This window comes from Rhynchophorus ferrugineus, unplaced genomic scaffold, assembly GCF_030347505.1.
Source record: "Rhynchophorus ferrugineus isolate W39M unplaced genomic scaffold, kcgeb_rfMv2 rfM5, whole genome shotgun sequence".
Classification (NCBI taxonomy): domain Eukaryota; kingdom Metazoa; phylum Arthropoda; class Insecta; order Coleoptera; family Curculionidae; genus Rhynchophorus; species Rhynchophorus ferrugineus.
The window spans coordinates 27,278,393-27,301,537 of record NW_027472584.1 but is presented as its reverse complement, the minus strand read 5'-3'; the positions used below and the strand labels follow the sequence as shown (position 1 = coordinate 27,301,537).

Sequence of the window (23,145 nt, the reverse complement as noted above, 5' to 3'; positions counted from 1 at the left end):
TTTTAGACTCAATTACCCTCCAGAAGTGCAATTTTTATTTTTCGCGGTACATTTTATAGAGTGCATACGTTTTGTCGTTAAGTAGTTCAAGAAAAAAAACACTTTCGGTTTTTGAATATAACAGGTCAATTGAAAAGTCCCCTACCTGACACATAGAGGCTGTTACTAGAATCCATATGTCTTTTAGTTAGCCCTAACCCTCAAAAGATGCGTGTATAAATTTGACAGCTGTCGGATCATTAGTTTGTGAGTTATAACATTTTAAATGAAGCAACTTTTGCTATTCTGAAAAAAATGGATGGAAAGGAATTTCGCGTGTTGAAAAATATTGCTTTTTGAAGGGAAAAAATACAGTTGAAGCAAAAACTTGATGCCTTGATGCCGAGTATCCGGACACTGCCCCAGGAAATTCAACCATCAAGGATTGGTATGCTAAGTTTAAACGTGGTGAAATGAGCACTGAAGACGGTGAACGCTGTGGACAGCCAAAAGAGTTTGTTACCGCTGAAAACATTTAAAAAATCCACAAAATGATTTTGAATGACCGTAAATTGAAGTTGAATGAAATAGCAGGCACTCTAAAGGTATCAACTGAACGTGTACATCATATCATTCACGAATATTTGGGTATGAGAAAGCTCTGTGCAAAGTGGGAGCCGCGCGAGCTCACTTTTGACCAAAAACAACGACGAGTTGATGATTCGGATCAGTGTTTGAAGATGATCAAGCGTAATAAACCCGAGCTTTTGCGTCGATATGTGACAATGGACGAAACATAGCTTCATCATTTCACTCCGCTCCAAACCCTGGGAAAACGTAACAGTCGGCTGGCAAGGTTATAGCGTCTGTATTTTGGGATGCGCATAGAACAATTCTCATTGACTACCTTGAAAAATTGGACCGTTTGAAACACGAAATCGCCGGAAAGCAGCCGCATTTGAAGAAAAGGAAAGTGCTGCTTCACCAAGACAACGCACCGTGTCATAAGACAGTGAAAACGATGACAAGAATTCATGAATTGGGCTTTGAGTTACTTCCTCATCCACCGTATTCTCCAGATCAGACCTCCAGCGACGATTTCCTGTTCTCAGGTCTCAAAATAGTTCTCGCTGGGAAGAAATTTTCGTCAAATGAAGATTTGATCGCCGAAACTGAGGCCTATTTTGAAGCAGAAAACAAATCGTACTACAAAAATGGCATCAACAAATTGGAAGGTCGCTATTATCAGTGTATCATCCTTGAAGGGAATTATGTTGAATAAAAAAACTAATTTTGCCAAAAAAAAGTTTTACTATGGTAGGCCGGAGACTTTTCAATTGACCTGTTATTTTATTATACAGACTTCAATTCACTGATTCAGGTTTCATCAACTGGGGGTATGGGTTCTACTCCTGAACCATTTACCAATGTTTGGTGGTTCTGGAAAGGAATTCTTCATCATGAACTGTTCGAACCTGGCCAAATCATTAATTCAACTCTATATTATGTCAATACTGTCAAAAATAAATGCAACTGAAGTTAGGTGATTGTAGAAAAGTGCCAGAATTGATCAATAATAAATATATGGTCCTCCATCATCTGCATCACTTGGTTACTGTTCAATTTCATCAACACATGTTTAGTGGTACTATCAAACAGCCTCTTGTTGCGGAATGAAGTATACCTGCGAAAGAAAACAATATTTCAACAAGTCCTGATGAGCACAAACTTGTGTCATATTGTATGAACACAGTTTGATTGGATTGCGTTCAAAGTTGGTAATAATGTTCCTTTTATCATCTAGGAAACTGACTAATTCTAACTCCACTTTCTCAATCTCATCTGTTGTGATGCTTTCTGGCAACCAACGTATTTGTAACTAAGATAATAGCATGACGCGAAGATAGACCTAGATAGACGAGAGCTCCAAGAAAACTTATCAAATCTCCTTTCTAATCTCTCTTTTAGTTATGACATAATAACAGCAAATTGCCTCAAATTACAATCGTGATTCATATAGCCATTAAAGTAGGCAGAAGTTTGCCACAGTAATTTGTTGTAATTTTTGCTATGAATGTGATCTGAAGCTGCAGAAATTGTTTTCAACAGTTCAGTTAATTCCCGTATGTATTTTACATAGCTTTAAAAAGAGATAATTATGACAAAAAGTAATTATATAAAAACTACAAGGAAAAAAAACGAAATTACTATAGTGTAAATAATTACGTATAGTGTACACAGATTTGTAAAACCCAAAATATTACTCACACTACCTAGGGTTTTACCTATTGATATCTTTTACAATTTCACTGTAAATATATATAATTTCACATTGACTGTGACAATTCAGAAAATTGATTCTCTCTATTTTTCATTTCCCATTTCAAATATAATTTTACAAATTAGACAGCGAATAAACCAAGCAAACAAAGGGGACAAAATGAACTAGAAAAGTATGTCAATTTAAATGCAATCAAGATGACAACGTGATTACATCTGTTTTTCTTGCAATTCAACAACAAACACCGCAAACAAGCTGAAATTTGACGTTTAATTTTGTTTTTCGTCTGCGGAACTTTACTTAATTACTTTCCTACACTGTTGACTTCTCCGCAATAAGTTAGAGTATGGCTTAGACAAAATTCAATACGGGATTTGTTTAATAAATTTGTTCTCAACCGTCTGGAACTTACGGAATAGTTCTGAACGGCGTAAATATAAAGGTTAATATCAAGTGTACCGGAAAGTCATTATCGTGTTTTCAGCCAGAACAGATATCGCTAGGCTTAAGTGACGACGTTATGATTTAGAGACATATGTCATTTTGTTCTACTGACATAAAGCTTCAAAGCTATACATGTTATATTTGGCGAAAGTAACACTGCCATAGATTTATGCTTCTTTGAAAACATCAAATTTCGTGCCTGAAAACATGCATGAAAGAGCCGCTGAAGGTCATTGTTTGCTGATAAAGGCTTTGGGTGAACATGCTCTAAGTTTAAAAACATATGCTGCTTCAAAGGTATGACCGGAAGTCATTTCTGCACGGAATAGTGACGGGTGAGGAAAAGTGGATTTATTTTAGAAAACCTAAACGAAAAAATCGTGGTTATCATCTGGTGATGCCGGCCAATCGATTCCGAGGCCAAATCGTTTTGGTCGCAGGCCTGTTGAAACCTAGTGAAACAATTAATAGTTATCGCTACCGATAACAAATGAACAATTTGAACCACACATTCATTGCAATACGTCCATAATGGGCCAGAAGACACGGTACAGTGATTTACAGCACGTCTCATAAAGAAAAACCCGGTCAAGGAAGCGCTGAAAGCACTTGAATGTGACAAATTATCGTAGCAGCCGTGCTCTCCAGACCTTGCCCCGTTTGACTATCAACTTTTCATATCAATTTCCAAGAAGTAGCTCAACGAAAGGTTTTGCTCAAAGGACTGTAGCGACCTTGAAGAATGTCGAATTTTACATAGTGGAATAACGGTCTATAAAATACCCAGAAATATTGTCCCAGATGTTGAAAACGGGCGGGTAGCCATCTAATTTACCCTAAAGGACAAACAGTTCTTTTTTGGGATGGCATCCATAAATTGCCTGAAAGATGGTCAATGTAGTTTATTGCGAAGAAACCGGTAACGACTTTCCGGTACACCTGGTAGATGACTTTCGATAAAATTTAACATAAACCTATCAACATTAAAAAATATTAAACTTCTAGTAATATAAACTAATGTGGATGCTATAACTATAAAGCTGCAGCTGCGTTTTGCTTTATAGTACGTTAACAATCCTGCTTAACTTTTATTAAGCTCTTAACTATTTTTTATTCTTTCAGATATTACGCTATATGGCCAGTAAGCTCGCAACTGAAATGGGTAAGTCCTTTATATCAACATTTACATTTGGTACTATTTGGTATAAACCTAGTTTAATATGATGGTTTAAAAAAATACTAGCGACCCGCCCCGGCTTCGCACGGGTGCAATGCTGATACTAAATTAAATACACTACAGAAAAAATATGAACGTTGTATATAAAAACATAGCGGCCCGCTCCGACTTTGCACGGGCATAAAGTATATATGCCTATGTCACTCAATGAAAACATGATTAAAATCGATCCAGTATTTTTGGTTCATTCATTACTGCCCTTGGCCTGCACGCATTAAATTTGGAGTAAAACAATTCCTCTTCCCCTATACTTACTATGAAGATTTCCTGCTATCTTTGGAATATCTAAATTCATACAATTTTTATTACATTACACATTTTTAAACGCAAATTTTAAATTTGTAATATCTCCGAAAATATTTGTTTAATTTACATGCTGTAAGGAACCATATTGATCTATATTAATTGCACACTGTATTTAAGGTACTTAATTCGATAAGGATTAATGCCGTATTGCTTAAAATAGCTTCGTAAATAAGCCATTTTCTCACGTAAAAAGTAAACAATAAAAATGGTTAATGTGGGTTATCCCTAAAAGATAAACATATACCATCGCGGACTTTTTTGTAGACCTTTTTATGGTGTACAATACTGTAGTACATTAATTTGATCTAACTCGTAGGGTTAGGCAGCGTTTTTGCTAATTGCTAAATAAGCCTAAAAAATAGGTTAATTTACGACATCACGTTAGAAACCTCTAAAATTAGCAATGTTGCCTTAGTATATTATGCATGTATTATACATATAAACCTTCCTCTTGAATCACTCTATCTATTGAAAAAAACCGCATCAAAATCCGTTGCGTAGTTTTAAAGATTTAAGCGCACACAGGGATATAGGGACAGAAAAGGCGACTTTGTTTTATACTGTGTATAGATATAGATGCAGGAGAAAACATCAAACAGGATGTTAATATAGAACATCATATGGCGCCTAACATATTAAAACAAGAACTGTCAAAATGAAATATATGTGGTTGGTGAAAAAAAGATACCATTCTGCATATTCGCTTAAAAAAGTGACAATAAATCGACAGAATAATAAAATGCCATGTGGCTATTCCAGACTGACCGTATCCCTTGCCCCAACAGTTGATTTATAATCCTTATATATTTTTCCAGGACAAATAACTCGTTTTTTTTTTTAAACAAGATAACGCCCTTTAATAATATATGCCCAAAATATTCATTCATTTATAATTTGTTATCTAATTTATTTCTAACCACATAATTGTTTTGTTATCAATTTTTTTTTCAGGATTTATCCATTTGAATCGGCTTGGAATTAGAATATAACTTAAATATAATAACGTTATCAAATTCATCGTAAAATTTTATATAAATGAGCGTAATTTTATTAGTATATCTTTTCTACCAAATAAATTAGATATAAAAGTCTGAAAATAGCCAAAAATAACAATTTTTCCTGAGTATATGGAAAAAATGGAAAAATTGCTCATCTTTCAGAATAAACCTTAAAGTTGAATTTAGATGTATTTTAATGCGTATTTAACGAAAATTACATTTATTTCGAAATATAAACAATATATAAGAAAATATATGCAAAATTTGGGATATTATTTTTTGTAGTAAAATCATAATTCTGACTACAATTTCTAAACTATCAGAAATAAGTTAAATATAATAGGTTTATCAAATTCCCCATAAAATTTTACATAAACAGTCACGTTTTCATTAATATATCTTTATGATTAATAAAATAGGAGATAAAAGTCTGAAAATGACCAAAAATTGTAATTTTTCCTGAGTATATATATGGAAATAATGGAAATATTACTCATCTCTCAGAATAAGCCCTAAAATTGAATTTAGATGTATGTTGATGTGTATTTAACGAAAATAACATTTATTTTGGGGTATAAATAACATACGAGGTAATATGCGATAGTTTCATGGATATCAATTTTTGTAGTAAAAATTAATTTTGGCTAAAAATTAGAAACTATTAGATATAAGTTAAATATAATTGATCTATCGAATTCGTCGTAAAATTTTACATAAATGAGCATAATTTCATTAGTTTATCTTTGCTGTTATATAAATTACAGACAAAAGTCTGAAAATGGCCAAAAATCGCAATTTTTCCTGAGTATGGAAAAATATATATGGAAAAAGTGGAAAAATTGCTCATCTCTCAGAATAAGCTCTAAATTTGAATTCAGATGTATTTTGATGTGTATTTAACGAAAATAATATTTATTTTGAGGTATAAACAACATACAATGTAATATGCGATAGTTTCATGGATATCAATTTTTGTAGTAAAAATTTAATTTTGGCTAAAAATTAGAAACTATTAGATATAAGTTAAATATAATTGATCTATCGAATTCGTCGTAAAATTTTACATAAATGAGCATAATTTCATTAGTTTATCTTTGCTGTTATATAAATTACAGACAAAAGTCTGAAAATGGCCAAAAATCGCAATTTTTCCTGAGTATATATATGGAAAAAGTGGAAAAATTGCTCATCTCTCAGAATAAGCTCTAAATTTGAATTCAGATGTATTTTGATGTGTATTTAACGAAAATAACATTTATTTTGAGGTGTAAACAACATACAATGTAATATGCGATAGTTTCATGGATATCAATTTTTGTAGTAAAAATTTAATTTTGGCTAAAAATTAGAAACTATTAGATATAAGTTAAATATAATTGATCTATCGAATTCGTCGTAAAATTTTACATAAATGAGCATAATTTCATTAGTTTATCTTTGCTGTTCTATACATTACAGACAAAAGTCTGAAAATGGCCAAAAATCGCAATTTTTCCTGAGTATATATATGGAAAAAATGGAAAAACTTCTCCTCTCTTAGGATTAGCTCTGAACTTGAATTCAGATGTATCTTAATATGTGTTTAACGAAAATAATATATATTTTGAGATATAAACAATATATAAGAAAATATACCATAAAGTTTGGGATACTATTTTTTGTAGTAAAACCTTAATTCCAACTACAAATTCTAAACTATCAAAAATAAAAAGAAATAAGCTAAATATACTAGATCTAGCAAATTTCTCGTAACATTTTACATAAATACATATTTCCATTAGCATAACTTGACTATTAATTACATTAGAGTTAAAAGCCTCAAAATGTCAAAAATGGAAAATGTGCAAAAATGTCACTATTTCTAGCATTATATCTTAGAATAAACTCTAAATATAGATTTAGACATATTTATATGCGGATTTAACGAAAACAATACTTATTTTGCGATTTAACCAATATATAAGATAATACACATAAGCTTTTAGGATATTATTTTTTGTATAAAAAAACCTAATTTTTACTACTAGCAACTACGACTATTGTGAGACTTTCGATTGAAAATTAACAGAAATAAATAAAATATAATGTTCATAAAAAGTCATTCAATAAAGTTCATTGAATTCCTCGTTAAATTTTGCATAAATAATTTCATATATATATTATAAATTTTGATTTTATTGATTTGATAGTTTTCAATTTTATAGCATGTCGATCATTAATATTACTTAACTTCTATGAAGCAATCAATATAGAACAGTGCGCGTTGGCTTCGGTTTATACGACGTTATATTCGACATACCGACTGTCAAATAGATCCATTAATGAATGTTACATCTCAGCAGAAATTAGCCGAATCATTGACGGAGTTAATTAGACTCCTTATATTAAATATTTACTTTAGTTTACGACAAGAACTAATTAAATAATTTCGATGATAAATTCGTCGTTTCTCACTGTTCTTTGACTCGCATAACGTTACATATGATTTATTTTAGCTGTTTGTTTGCGTTTTTTCTTATTGTTGTGAGCTTGGAACGAAATTTAAAATGGAAATAGGAGATTTCGAGTAAAAATATGTTTGGAGCGGCGCCAGCTTTCGCAGACACACTGTATAATTCGTCTCAAATCGTGTCAAATACGCATAAAAAGAACTATTTGGCAAAGAAGCGACCGGAAACGAATGGGAGTGGATTCTTTGTGGCGGTGAACTGAAAACCCACTGAATTTCTCGCTTCAAAAGAAATTGGCCTTTTTCTTTTAAAATGTATTATCCCCAATATTTCTAATTTTCACACAACCACCACCAAAGTGAAAAAATACTACAAGCCCTCGATATATCTCTACCGATTCTATCGTCAAATCTCAATATTGATCAGTGCCCAATAAAGCAAATAAAAAAATATATATATATACATATATATATATATATATATATATATATATATATATATATATATATATATATATATATATATATATATATATATATAATGTAACTAATGTAAGAAGTATATTCTTTGTGATTTTGTTTTCAGACAAAATACAAGAACAAGTGATCGAGAGAGAGAGAGAGAGAGAAAGAGAAAGAGCGAGTGATCGATATATCGATCTCTCTCTCTCTCTCTCTCGCTCTCTCTCGCTCTCTCTCTCTCGCTCTCTCTCGCTCTCTCTCTCTCTCTCTCTCTCTCTCTCTCTCTCTCTCTCTCTCTCTCTCTCTCTCTCGCTCGCTCTCTCTCGCTCTCTCTCGCTCTCTCGCTCTCTCTCTCTCTCTCTCTCTCTCTCTCGCTCTCTCGCTCTCTCGCTCTCTCGCTCTCTCTCGCTAGATCGATATATCGATCTCTCTCTCTCTCTCTCTCTCTCTCTCTCTCTCTCTCTCTCTCTCTCTCTCTCTCTCTCTCTCTCTCTCTCTCTCTCTCTCTCTCTCTCTCTCTCTCTCTCGCTCTCTCTCTCTCTCTCTCTCTCTCTCTCTCTCTCTCTCGCTCTCTCTCGCTCTCTCTCGCTCTCTCTCGCTCTCTCTCGCTCTCTCTCGCTCTCTCTCGCTCTCTCTCGCTCTCTCTCGCTCTCTCTCGCTCTCTCGCTCTGTCTCTCACGATCACTCGTTCTTGTTTTTTGTATGAAAACAAAATCACAAAGAATATACTTCTTACATTACTTACGTTATATATATATATATATATATATATATATATATCAAGAAAAGCCGCGCTAGGAAATACGAAACCAATCTAGTTTATGTGAATTACCATTCACATGATCAACTGCGTGTGTGTGTGACAAAAAGACATTTGTAAAAAACCAAGCTTATGTACAACTGCATTTTTTCAGGAAACATGACTATATTGAAGCCCATAAATATCATATCTGATTGGGAATTTTTTTTATGCGCCTGTACGTGTACGATTGTACTCTTATTCATTCTATTTTAAAATGTCACCCGAGGATAGGTAAATGATAAATTTTGCAATAGACACTATCTGCGACCGGTCTCAATTATAGAGACGTATACACCACATGCCTTATAATGTGACTCATTTTTATACCTGAGGTTTTTTCTATTGTTTCCAACATTTCACTGAGAGAAAATTACAGAAAAAAAAAGAACAAGATAAAAAAGCTGTTGCTGTATCCATTTATTCAATTGTTTCGAAGTAATATTAATTAAAACATTTATATAGATATCAGGCATATTATTTATAACAGCAGTTTTATTGTGACAGATGACATTTGGAATCGAAAAGTGTAATTCTGGTTTCATTAGAAAATTTCACGCGATGATTTTATCGAAATAAGAATACATCGATTCTTCTACTATTTTAAAAATGTCTATTTTTCTGGCGACAAAGAAAGAAGTGGGAATCATCCAAGGCGTTAGTTGTCAGTGTCACAAAATCAAGAATGCTGTGCTAAAGCTGATAATAAAATGACAATAAGATTGTTTGTGAGAGCGAAGTAAGGAGAGAGCAAGAGGGAGATAAAGAGGGGAAAAGATAGAAAGAAACAGAGAGAGGGAAAGAAAAGAGAGAGAGAGAGAGAGAGAATGGAGAAGAGAGGGAGAGAGAGATATCAAGAAAAGCACTGCTAGGAAATGCGAAACCAATCTACTTAATATAGAAAATATATTGTTCAATAATTATAAATATACATATATATGTAATAAAATTATGGGAACAGAATAACATCAATTGAAAATAAAACCAATATTTGTATAAAGTCCTCTGAATTGGTAAACATCAATGTTATTATTAACATATTACGTCTATGTAATGCATACAATTCTAGTTGTTGGTAAACATTATGTTGTAAATTTAACAGGGAAAAAAATGTGCGCACTAACCCCATCATTTCCTATATCGAAATATGTGGCTAAATATTCAAATGAACCCGCTTGTTATTCATAGTTTGTTTTAGACAGATACGGACAAACATAGACATCGACGTAAAATTTTAAACACTTTACAAATTTATAATGGAGACTACATTAATTATGTTCAAGTGGGGAATTAGTAATATTCGCTTATATTCGAAAACTAAAGACGTCTAATTCAGTTTATTTTAATTCAGGAGGCCTAATTCGGTTGAAATCTGTTTGTAGCAATCAAACTGTGCCTTCTAAAATTATTAAATTCTGTTTTATTGTACACGAGACGTGTATAACCATATATTCGCGAGACAATATCGAGTTTATCGTTCTGGCTCTATTGTATGACGTCGTAACAGCAACTTCATAAGTCAAGTAATAATAGTAAGACATTAACAAAGTCTTTATTGGAGTATTGTTATGATAAAACGGTTTCTAGATATATGCGGGAACTACCTTAAAATCATCACCTAAACTTTGGCGTTATATCTTATATATTTCGCCAGAAATTTCAAACATCCACGATAGCAAAAGATATGTTAAGCAATAAAATTGATAGAGATACAAACAAACACTTAAATTAAACCTATTTTATTTTAATGGAAATAAATCGAAAAGGAGGTCGTTCAGACTAGTGTTTTTCGATTATATAACTTTATATATAGCTATTGTTATAATGGAAAAAACAATTATTGTATAAAAATAAAGGAAAATACAACATTAGACATAATCCTCTTTCTTTAGTTTTTTCTCCCACGCGCGCTTTCTCTCTCACTCTTACTTATTCTCTCTCTACCTATCTCATACACATTTTCGCTAACTCTCCCTTTCTTTTGCTCTCTTTCTTTTCCTCTCTCTTTATTTCTCTTTCTTTTACTCCCTCTCTCTTTCCCTCTTTCTCTCTTTCTCTCTTTCCCTCTTTCTCTTTTTTGCAAAGCATTCTTGATTTTGTGACACTGACAACTAACGTCTTGGATAATTTCCACTTTCCACTTTCTTTACAGCCAGAAACTTTTAAAATAGTAGAAGAATCGATGTATTCTTATTTTGATAAAATCATCGCGTGAAATTCTCTAATGAAACCAGAATCACACTTTTCGATTCCAAATGTCATCTGTCACAATAAAACTGCGATTACAAACAATATTCCTGATATCTATATAAATGTTTTAATTAATATTACTTCGAGACAATTGGATAAATGGATACAGCAAAAGCTTTTTTATCTTGTCCGTTTTTTTTTCTGTAATTTTCTCTCTGTGAAATGTTGGAAACAATGAAAAAAACCTCAGGTATAAAAATGAGTCACATTATAAAGCATGTGCTGTATATGTCTCTATAATTGAGACCGGTCGCAGATAGTGTCTATTGCAAAATTTATCATTTCCCTACCCTCGGGTGACATTTTAAAATAGAATGAATAAGAGTATAACCGCACATATACACGCGCATAAAAAATACCCAATCAGATATGATATTTATGGGCTTTAATTAGTCATGTTTCCTGAAAAAATGCAGTTGTACAAAAGCCGGTGGGTTTTTTTTTTACAAATGTCTTTTTATCACACACACACACAACACAGTTGATCATGTTACGCACTGGAATGGTAATTTTTATTTTTTATTTACTTAAAACTTCGATTATTGTAGGAATATAAATTTGTATATACAAATTATAATGTATATAACTCGCTATCCTTTCTAAGTCGAACTAAATAAAAGAATTAATAATTAATTTTCTCCCTATAAGCTCTACATTTATAATTCAAGTTATTTTAAGGTGTATATAACGAAAATAAGGTTAATTTTGTAGTAAGGACGATATAGAAAATTGTATATTGTAGTTGTGCTTTTTTAGTAAACGATAAGTTTGATTCTAAGATATATATTTGGCCAAACAAGTATAGTAATATTTATATTTATATTCTTGAGAGAAATGACCAAAAATCACATTTTTTTCTCAGGAAAGGTGCAAAAATGGCTCATATCTTAGATTAAGCTCTAAATTTTAACTCAGATATATTTTAGTGCTTATTTGTGTAGTTGGGTATAAGTTAGAGATAAAAGTTTGAAAATGGTCCTGAGTGGAAAAAGGGAAAAATTCCTCATCTCTCAGAATAAGCTCTAAATTTGAATTTAGATGTATTTTAATGCGTATTTAACGAACGATAGCACTTATTTTGAGGTATAAACAACATATAAGATAATATACAATGGTTTCCCACACATCAATTTTTGTAGTAAAAACTTAACTTTCACTACAAATTCTAAACTAATAAAAATAATTTGTATCTAATAGGTTTACTAAATTTGTCGTATAATTTTACATGTATTAGCATACTTTCATTAACATATCTTCATAATTAATTAAATTAGAGATAATAATATTTTTAGATGTAATGTAGTATGTAAAGAATATATGGAAAAATGAAAAATAGTTCATCCTAAACAAAAAAACAATAAGAATTTTAAAGACACTAGATCGTAATGTAATCTAATAAGACTTTTATTTAGTTAATAACGAACAATGTTAAAGTTTTAACAGGGTGACATGAAATGTTGATATAATTACTGCCAACTAAAATTGCACACTTCTCTACAATTTCAACTCAGCAAGGTAAATATCGTTTGGACGACGAAATTTAAAGCGAATTAATGTTAAATCTGGGATCTTAATATTATTCCAGTATTTCCATATTTTCCCATGCAAAATCTTACCCAATTTAAATACGGTAAACTGAATACCGCTAAGATCTTAGATATAATTGAGGAAAATAAAGATTAACTCTTACTGAATATAGAAATGGCGTTGTTACGCGATACGAGAAATACATCTAAACATATCCATTTAATTCGGATGCAAATAAAGATTATACAATACAAAAAATCAATACGGACATTAGAGGCAACGAAATTATGGATTCCCACAAGCCTTATTTATTTTTTCGCGTCTTTCTGAAAATATGGTGAGACCGTGTAGGAAGAACGATATTAATTTGGCTCTTCTTCAGACTTTCGAAACCGTGTACGAGCCAATCCATACTGAACCGATCTAATCAAGCGATAATCAGAAGGCGCTATGCCTGGTGGGTAAGGTGTATGAAACAGAATTTCCTATTTCAGCTGCCACAGGTTTTTACACAATTGTTCTTACTTGTGACCGAACATATCAACCCGTAACTTCCCAGCCAATCACAATAAGCCACAGGAGAAGTTCCAATACACCATAAGAAGTAAGCATTCTCCTCGAGAACCAGCTATAAATTGATGATGATGTTTGATGATGAACTAATATACATATCAATGCTTAGAGTGAACATTCAGACCCTCGATATTCTTGTCGACGATACAAACGATCCAACCACTTACCCCCGGCAAAGCAGAATTTAGCTCGTTAGATTAATTAATGGTAGGGTTTGATATATACGAGATTAAAAATTGAACGACCGTGAATTATTCATAAAGCAGCCATTAAACTGAAATATATGTGTTTAAAGTGTGTAATTTTCGTGTTAGATAAATGAAATAACGTTTCCCCTCCAAAGAGTTTCGTCTGACCACCCTAACTTCAACGTTATCGCCACTGAAATTAGCCCTCGGGTTGTCTAAGAGAACTTGTTGTCGATTAGTCCCAATGGGGCCGCTCTCCTTAAAGATTCTAATGAAATTCTGTCCATTTTTCTCTAGTACCGTTTTATAGTCCCTGCCCTTTTTTCTCTTTCAATTCGTTCTCTTATATATATAAATCTGAATTTGTTTTATATTTTATTTTATTGTTCTGGGTACAATTTTACACGATATTTAACAGATGTTCCCAATTTGACCTTTTACGTTTAGTTAATGCTTGAAGTTTTACTACCGAAGAAAATTGTGATAGTTTTCTCATTCTCTAATAATATAATTTTAATCAATTTTCAGATATAACTTTGTGTAACTTCTATTTTACTTTTTATTGAGTGAAATTATCTAAAGTCTGTTTTGTGAATGTCAAAAAGTAAAAATAAGACACGCTTAATTTTAATTCCTGTCCTATAAATTTCTAAATTTGAATTTAGCTGTATTTTAATATGTATTTTATGAAAAAAATATTTATTTGGCGATATAAACAACATAAAGATAATACACCGTAGTTTCAAGTTCTGTAGTTAAAACCTAACTATGACAACAAATGATCTTTATTATTAAATCAATTAGAGACAAAAGTCTGAAAATGGCCAAAAATCGTAATTTTTAGTGGAAAAGTGGAAAACTTGCTCATCTCTCAGAATAAGCTCTAAATTTGAATTCAGGTGTATTTTGATGTGTATTTAACGAAAATAACATTTATTTTGAGGTATAAATAACATACGAGGTAATATGCGATAGTTTCATGGATATCAATTTTTGTAGTACAAATTTAATTTTGGCTAAAAATTAGAAACTATTAGATATAAGTAAAATATAATTGATCTGTCGAATTCATCATAAAATTTTACATAAATGAGCATAATTTCATTAGTTTATCTTTTCTGTTATATAAATTACAGACAAAAGTCTGAAAATGGCCAAAAATCGCAATTTTTTCTGAGTATATATATGGAAAAAGTGGAAAAATTGCTCATCTCTCAGAATAAGCTCCATATTTTAATTTAGATGTATTTTAATGCGTGTTTAACAAAAATAACATTTATTTTGAGGTATAGACAACGTACAAGGTAATATGCGATAGTTTCAAGGATATCAATTTTTGTAGTAAAAATTTAATTTTGGCTAAAAATTAGAAACTATTAGATATAAGTAAAATATAATTGATCTATCGAATTCGTCATAAAATTTTACATAAATGATCATAATTTCATTAGTTTATCTTTTCTGTTATATAAATTACAGACAAAAGTCTGAAAATGGCCAAAAATCGCAATTTTTCCTGAGTGGAATATGGAAAAAATGGAAAAATTGCTCATCTCTCAGAATAAGCTCTAAATTTGAATTCAGATGTATTTTGATGTGTATTTAACGAAAATAACATTTACTTTGAGGTATAAATAACATACGAGGTAATATGTGATAGTTTTATGGATATCAATTTTTGTAGTTCAAATTTAATTTTGGCTAAAAATTAGAAACTATTAGATATAAGTAAAATATAATTGATCTATCGAATTCGTCATAAAATTTTACATAAATGAGCATAATTTCATTAGTTTATCTTTTCTGTTATATAAATTACAGACAATAGTCTGAAAATGGCCAAAAATCGCAATTTTTCCTGAGTATATATATGGAGAAAGTGGAAAAATTGCTCATCTCTCAGAATAAGCTCTAAATTTGAATTCAGGTGTATTTTGATGTGTACTTAATGAAAATAACATTTATTTTGAGGTATAAACAACATACAAAGTAATATGCGATATTTTCAGGCATATCAATTTTTGTAGTAAAAATTTGATTTTGGTTAAAAATTAGAAACTAACACATATAAGTGAAATATAATTGATCTATCGAATTCGTCGTAAAATTTTACATAAATAAGCATAATTTCGTTAGTTTATTTTTGCTGTTAAATAAATTACAAAGAAAAGTCTGAAAATGTTCAAAAATCCCAGTTTTTTCTGAGTATATATATGGAAAAAGTAGAAATTGCTCATCTCTCAGAATAAGCTCCATATTTGAATTTGGATGTATTTTAATGCGTATTTAACAAAAATAACAATTATTTTGAGGTATAAACAACGTACAAGGTAATATGCGATAGTTTCAAGGATATCAATATTTGTAGTAAAAATTTAATTTTGGCTAAAAATTAGAAACTAATAGATATAAGTGAATTATAATTGATCTATGGCATTCGTCGTAAAATTTTACATAAATTAGCATAATTTCGTTAGTTTATCTTTGCTATTAAATAAATGATAGTAATGATAGTAAATATGTGATAGTTTAAAGGATATCAATTTTTGTAATAAAAATGTAATTTTTGCTAAAATTTATAAACTAATAGATATTCGGATGCAAATAAAGATTATACAGTATACAAAATCAATACGGACATTAGAGGCAACGAAATATCCGCCATTATGGATTCCCACAAGCACTATTTACGTATTTTCGCGGAAAAAGGAGAATAATATTGCCGGAATGTGATATATATGCAGATAGGAATATCATAAGGCGCCTGACTGAAAATAACTACAAATACCTGTGCATGTGTGTGTGTTTGTGTGTTTTATTTCCAAAAGTATTACTGACGTGGAATGATGCTCAAGACGAAACATTAAAGACGTGCAGCTTGTGGCACGTTAAACGGCCCTCTTAAATTGCGTTATTTATATCTGCACTGTCTTCTTCATTGTCTGAAACTGTCGCCTATTCTAAAAATAATAAACGACAGATTAACATTAGCGTCAAGTCAGAGGTGTATCGAAAATAAGTACTATCATCATTAGATCATCTTAGTAATCTTTTAGAATAAGTTCTGATATTGGGTTTGGATATATTTTAATGCGTATGTGATGAAAATAACATTTATTTTGCGATATGTATAATATAGTTTTTAGGATATCAATATTTGTAATAAAAACTTAAACTTAATTACAAATTCTAAACTAATAGAATAATAATTGTAACCAATTCATCGTTAAATTTTACATAAATAAACATATCCTCATTAATATACATGCACAATTAATTAAATTAGAAATGAAAGTCTAAATATGACCAAAAATCGCAATTTTTTCTGACCAAAAATATATTTCATCCCTTAGAATAATTGTAAATTTGAATCTAGATGTGTGTTAATGGGTGTTTAAAGAAAACAACTTCTATTTTGTATATACAATATATAAGAAAATAAATGTACATTTTTGAGATATAATTTTTTGTAGTAAAACATAACTTTTCCTACAAATTCTAAACAAAAACAAATAAGCTAAATATAATACATTTATGAAATTCGTCGTAAACTTTTATGCTAATGAGCATGTTTTCATTGATATATCTTTATTACTGATTAAATTAGAGATAAAAGTTTGAAAATGATTAAAAATCGCATTTTTCTGAGCAAAAATATATTTCATCCCTTAGAATAATTGTAAATTTTAATCTAGATGTGTGTTAATGGGTGTTTAAAGAAAACAACTTCTATTTTGCGATATAAACAATATATAATAAAATAAATGTACATTTTTGAGATATAATTTTTTGTAGTAAAACATAACTTTTCCTACAAATTCTAAACAAAAAGAAATAATCTGAATATAATACATTTATGAAATTCGTCGTAAACTTTTATGCTAATGAGCATGTTTTCATTGATATATCTTTATTACTGATTAAATTAGAGATAAAAGTTTGAAAATGATTAAAAATCGCATTTTTTTCCGAGCAAAAATATACTTCATCCCTTAGAATAATTGTAAATTTGAATCTATATGTGTGTTAATGGGTGTTTAACGAAAACAACTTCTATTTTGCGATATAAACAATATATAAGAAAATAAAGGTACATTTTTGAGATATAATTTTTTGTAGTAAAACATAACTTTTCCTACAAATTCTAAACAAAAAGAAATAAGCTGAATATAATACATTTATGAAATTCGTCGTAAACTTTTATGCTAATGAGCATGTTTTCATTGATATATCTTTATTACTGATTAAATTAGAGATAAAAGTTTGAAAATGATTAAAAATCGCATTTTTCTGAGCAAAAATATATTTCATCCCTTAGAATAATTGTAAATTTTAATCTAGATGTGTGTTAATGGGTGTTTAAAGAAAACAACTTCTATTTTGCGATATAAACAATATATAATAAAATAAATGTACATTTTTGAGATATAATTTTTTGTAGTAAAACATAACTTTTCCTACAAATTCTAAACAAAAAGAAATAATCTGAATATAATACATTTATGAAATTCGTCGTAAACTTTTATGCTAATGAGCATGTTTTCATTGATATATCTTTATTACTGATTAAATTAGAGATAAAAGTTTGAAAATGATTAAAAATCGCATTTTTTTCCGAGCAAAAATATACTTCATCCCTTAGAATAATTGTAAATTTGAATCTATATGTGTGTTAATGGGTGTTTAACGAAAACAACTTCTATTTTGCGATATAAACAATATATAAGAAAATAAAGGTACATTTTTGAGATATAATTTTTTGTAGTAAAACATAACTTTTCCTACAAATTCTAAACAAAAAGAAATAAGCTGAATATAATACATTTATGAAATTTGTCGTAAAGTTTTATGCTAATGAGCATATTTTCATTGATATATCTTTATTACTGATTAAATTAGAGATAAAAGTTTGAAAATGATTAAAAATCGCATTTTTTTCCTGAGTATATGTATGGAAAAAGTGCAAAAATGGCTCATAACATAGCTCATCATAAGCTATAAATTTTAACGTAGATGTATTTTAATACCCATTTAACTAAATTAATATTTATTTTTCTATATAAACAAGATATAAGATAGTACACATAAACTTGTAGGATATTATTTTTTGCAGTAAAAACTTAACTTTGCCTACAACTTCTAAACTAATAAGTTAAATATAATTGTTTTAGCAAATCCGTAATAAAATTTACGATAAGTGACAATGTTTTCATTAATGTACCTTCACAATTAATTAAATTAAAGATAAAACTGGGAAAATCACCAAAAATCACAATTTGATATCCAAATTTTTGATGCATTTTAATATTTAAATACACTTATTTTACGATATACACAATATATGACCTAATATACGAAAGTTTTAGTGATCTTTTATTTATTTTTCAATTCCTTTCATTTTATTTTATTTTATTCGATTTTTTTTTCAAATTCCTGCATCTGGAATAAATATCAGTACTTATACCTTTTATTCAATGATGCATGAATTACGATGAATTTCCAACAGCATTGAGAGATGACATTATGCAGGACTTTCTTATCAATTGAAAAGGAAAGTGTACAACAAATCGTGTTTTGATGAGTCGTAATTCAGTATAATGATATAATAAAATTGAATCTAATAATATGGCATAAGTGGATTAAAAGTTGAGTATTTTACAGATTATTCTATATTGACATTTTGATAAATCACCCAATACTATATTAAAGACTGTTATACTGTCTCTAATGATTGAATAAGTCAAACGCTGAATACAAACTGTCCATATAGAAGTAAATAATGCTACTCAGCTTAAAATATATCAAAATCTATATGGAAAATCCTGCCTCACCCGTCATATCCACCAGATATTGTTCCTTCCGATACAACTGTTAATAAATTGGTTATTAAAATCAATTAATATATTAAATAAATATTTAAGAATACGGATCTGGTTGTGGCCCAACCAATTTTCACTTGTGTGGCCCAGAAACAGGACTAATCCACCTTGTAACATGAAAATACCGAATCCCTAAAAATATCACCTTTCTAATGTTTCATAATTTATAGAGAAACTTTGACGATGAGAATATTAACGACAAAATGCTTTTAATAAGGTGCTGAAGATGAAGATGAAAGGATTATTAGAAATGTTAAATTGTTTCTTTTTTTCTATGATATATTTCAGGTAAAAGCAAGACGTGTTTTAGCCATTAGGAGAGATGGGAAGGTTTTAATCGTAAACTGAAGGAATGGTAGGTTGTTCAATGAGCATTGTGTGCGACAGATAGCGTTATTAATATCTTACAGTTACTACTCGTTGCAATTCCTTTTTTTAATTATATTATTAATTAATTACAATATTCAAAGAAGGCGGCATGGGTATGGATAATACATCAGTATGTTTTAGAGATACCGAGACACTTAGCATTGTTGATATAGAGAATATGATTTTTGTTATTGGTGCTTTTGCGGTCTGACTATACGTGAACTGCACATGCGCTGATTCACTTTCGTTAATTTTTATTTTTTATTTCTCTTTAAATCTGAGTCCATTTATTAATATTTTCGCTTGCTTGTTTGTAATTTTCGTGTGGCTTCTTCGCTATTGTCCCCGACCGCAAGAATGACAATCATCAGGAAATGTACCCATCGTGATATTTTCCATTTCTTTTATATCACATATGTAGAGTAGATAATGAATTAGAGTAGGCTCCCTCTTATTTGACCCCAAACATTCTGGCTGTAATGTAGTATTTTAATAGTTTAGTGTCTTGTTTCGGTAACATTTTTGTAGCTTATGCTATCTCCTGAGGACTTAATTTACCTTAATAGTTGTGCATCCAAGTAATGTATTTTATTTTCATTAGAGAACATATTTACCGGAACATGTTTAGTTCTTGTTTCCTTCGTTGTTGTGTTTTCTTATGAAAACATTCTGATATCACTGTATTTTTCCTTAGTCTCTTTCCCAACAGCTTAATCTTTAATAGTATCAATACTTACCGCTCTAACGCAGTTTACTGAACCTGCTGCAAGAACGGGCCGAAATTACTTCGTTCCTGGTCGAAGTTATTGATGATTATACAAAAATATTAAGCAGCTAATCGAAATTTATTAAATAACAAGCAAGCTACAACAACGTTTGCCAGCTTATAACCTCTTATCATTAATGTTTTGAAGAATTTTGCAAACATTTGACAACCGTACGGCGGCTTTGTATTGCCACATTGGCGTTTTGCGACATTGTATCTCCTTTTAACTGGAATAAAATGAGAAGGAAAATATTACCTGGTATTAAAACGAATGAACAAACTGCAATAGGCAATACATTATACATATTGATGACGTGCGTTCACTGCTTCATTAGATAGGTTATATAGCATCGTATCTGTTTTAAACTGGAATAAAATAAGAAGGAAAATATGACCTGGTATTAAAACGAATGAACAAACTGCAATAGGCAATACTTTATAAATATTGATGACGTGAGTTCATTACTTCATTGGATAGATTATATAGCATCATATCTCTTTTTAACTGGAAAAAAGTGAGAGGGAAAATACTACCTGGTATTAAAACGAATGAACAAACTGCAATAGGCAATACTTTATAAATATTGATGACGTGAGTTCATTACTTCATTGGATAGATTATATAGCATCATATCTCTTTTTAACTGGAAAAAAGTGAGAGGGAAAATACTACCTGGTATTAAAACGAATGAACAAACTGCAATAGGCAATACATTATACATATTGGTGACGTGAGTTCACTGCTTCATTAGATAGACTATACACCATTGTATCTCCTTTTAACTGGAATGAAATTAGAAGGAAAATATTACCTGGTATTAAAACGAATGAACAAACTGCAATAGGCAATACATTATACATATTGACGATGTGAGTTCACTGCTTCATTGGATAGACTATATAGCATTGTATCTCTTTTTAATTGGAGTAAAATGCGAAGGAAAATACTGCGAAATTAAAACGAATGTACAAACTGCAATAGGCAATACATTATACATATTAATGACGTGAGTTCACTACTTCATTGGATAGACTATATAGGACGATAGGAACATAAAATAGAAAACAAGCCTATTTCAATATGTTTCAAGAAACGGGACACGTTTTTTTATAAATTTAATTAGAAGTCAGGGTGTCAATTTAAACTCTTGCTATGTAATTTTTAGCAGCAAATCCACATTTTTTTCCCGTGTAATTCATTTAAAGTTTTTGCGTTTCTGTTCAAATTAAATTTTCAATTTCGGTCCGAGGCCACATATACTTTTTAATTTTCTACTTTCCAGAAACATAGGCGTCAATTTTTCATAATTAAACAGATTGTGTTCTTGATTTTTGCTGTTTCTCTTTTTTTTTCGCCTTGATCGTTCGTAGCCAGCTTCGATATTCAATTTTTAATTATTTCCATTAGCAAAAACCATGCCCTTCATTCAAAAACATGAACCGATATTTATTCGTCGTTACGTTCCGAACCGTTTTAATTATAATTAAGGGTTTATGACTCAAGCTGGATCTTTATAATGTTATAATAAACATTATGTGGTTGATATAGTGGATTAAAATGAAATAATAACAGTCTGGCACCAAGATATTTTAACTAAACTCAAATAGAGAAGATTTTTTTCTGTTATCTTATTAAGTAATGTTGTTTTTGATAAGTTACAATATACATAATTGTTTAATTAATTGAGAAAGTAATACATATTTTATGATTTTTATCATTTTTTTTTCCTACTTTATTACTTTTGACCATTTTTCGTCAAAAAACTAGAATATGACTATTTGCTGTTCGGTGCTCTAGAGCACTCAACAGCAGTACTGAGCAGACTTGGTGTCTTCTGATCGTAACTTATTCAATTATTTAACCTGGCAAAAATTTGGCTTTAAAAATACCAAGATGTATTTTAATATTAGTATTTTATTTAACGGATATAACATTTGTTTTGCCATAAAACAAAATATAAGATAATATAAATAGTATTCAGAATATCAATCTTTTTAGTAAAAACCCAATTTTGACTACAAATTCTACACTAATAGAAATAAGTTAAATGTAATAAACTTACCAAATTTGTCAAAAAAATTACATAAATGAGCATAATTTCATTAGCATCCCTTCATAATTAACAAAATTGGAGATAGAAGTCCGACCATGACGAAAAATCGAAATTTTTCCTGAGTTTAACTTAGAATAACCAAGTTTAGAGAATTTAAAAACATTTTAATATGTGTTTAGCGAAAATAACATTAATTTTGTAACATACACAATATATAAAATAATGAAATACGTAAATTGTTGGGATACTATTTCTGGTAGTAAAAACTTAACTTTGACTATAAAATATAAACTAACATAAATAAGTTAAATATAATAACTTTGTCAAATTCGTTGTAAAATTTGATATAATTTACACTAACATATCTTCATAATTAATTAATTTAGAAATAACTATCTGAAAATCCCAATTTTCTGAAGACTTCGTAAAAATTTAGAAAAATTGGCTTTCAAATTCTGATTCATTCACCATATAGCCCCGACCTTGCCCCATCAGACTACCATTCTTTACACTTTTTGAACAGCTCTTTGAATGGTGATAAAATAAAACTTGTTCACTTTTTCGTCTACAACTATATGGAAATT

The 23,145-nt window shown here is 30.0% G+C and overlaps 1 protein-coding gene across 1 annotated transcript in view; it reads left to right on the top strand.

Moving 5' to 3' along the window:
- The window catches only part of LOC143197460 (uncharacterized), a 342,542-nt gene that overhangs the window by 202,358 nt on the left and 117,039 nt on the right, over nucleotides 1-23,145 (top strand). Inside the window, exon 3 of the mRNA XM_076405965.1 lies at nucleotides 3,827-3,866. The gene's annotated coding sequence lies outside the window, so the exon portion shown is untranslated. The remainder of the gene's footprint in view (nucleotides 1-3,826; nucleotides 3,867-23,145) is intronic.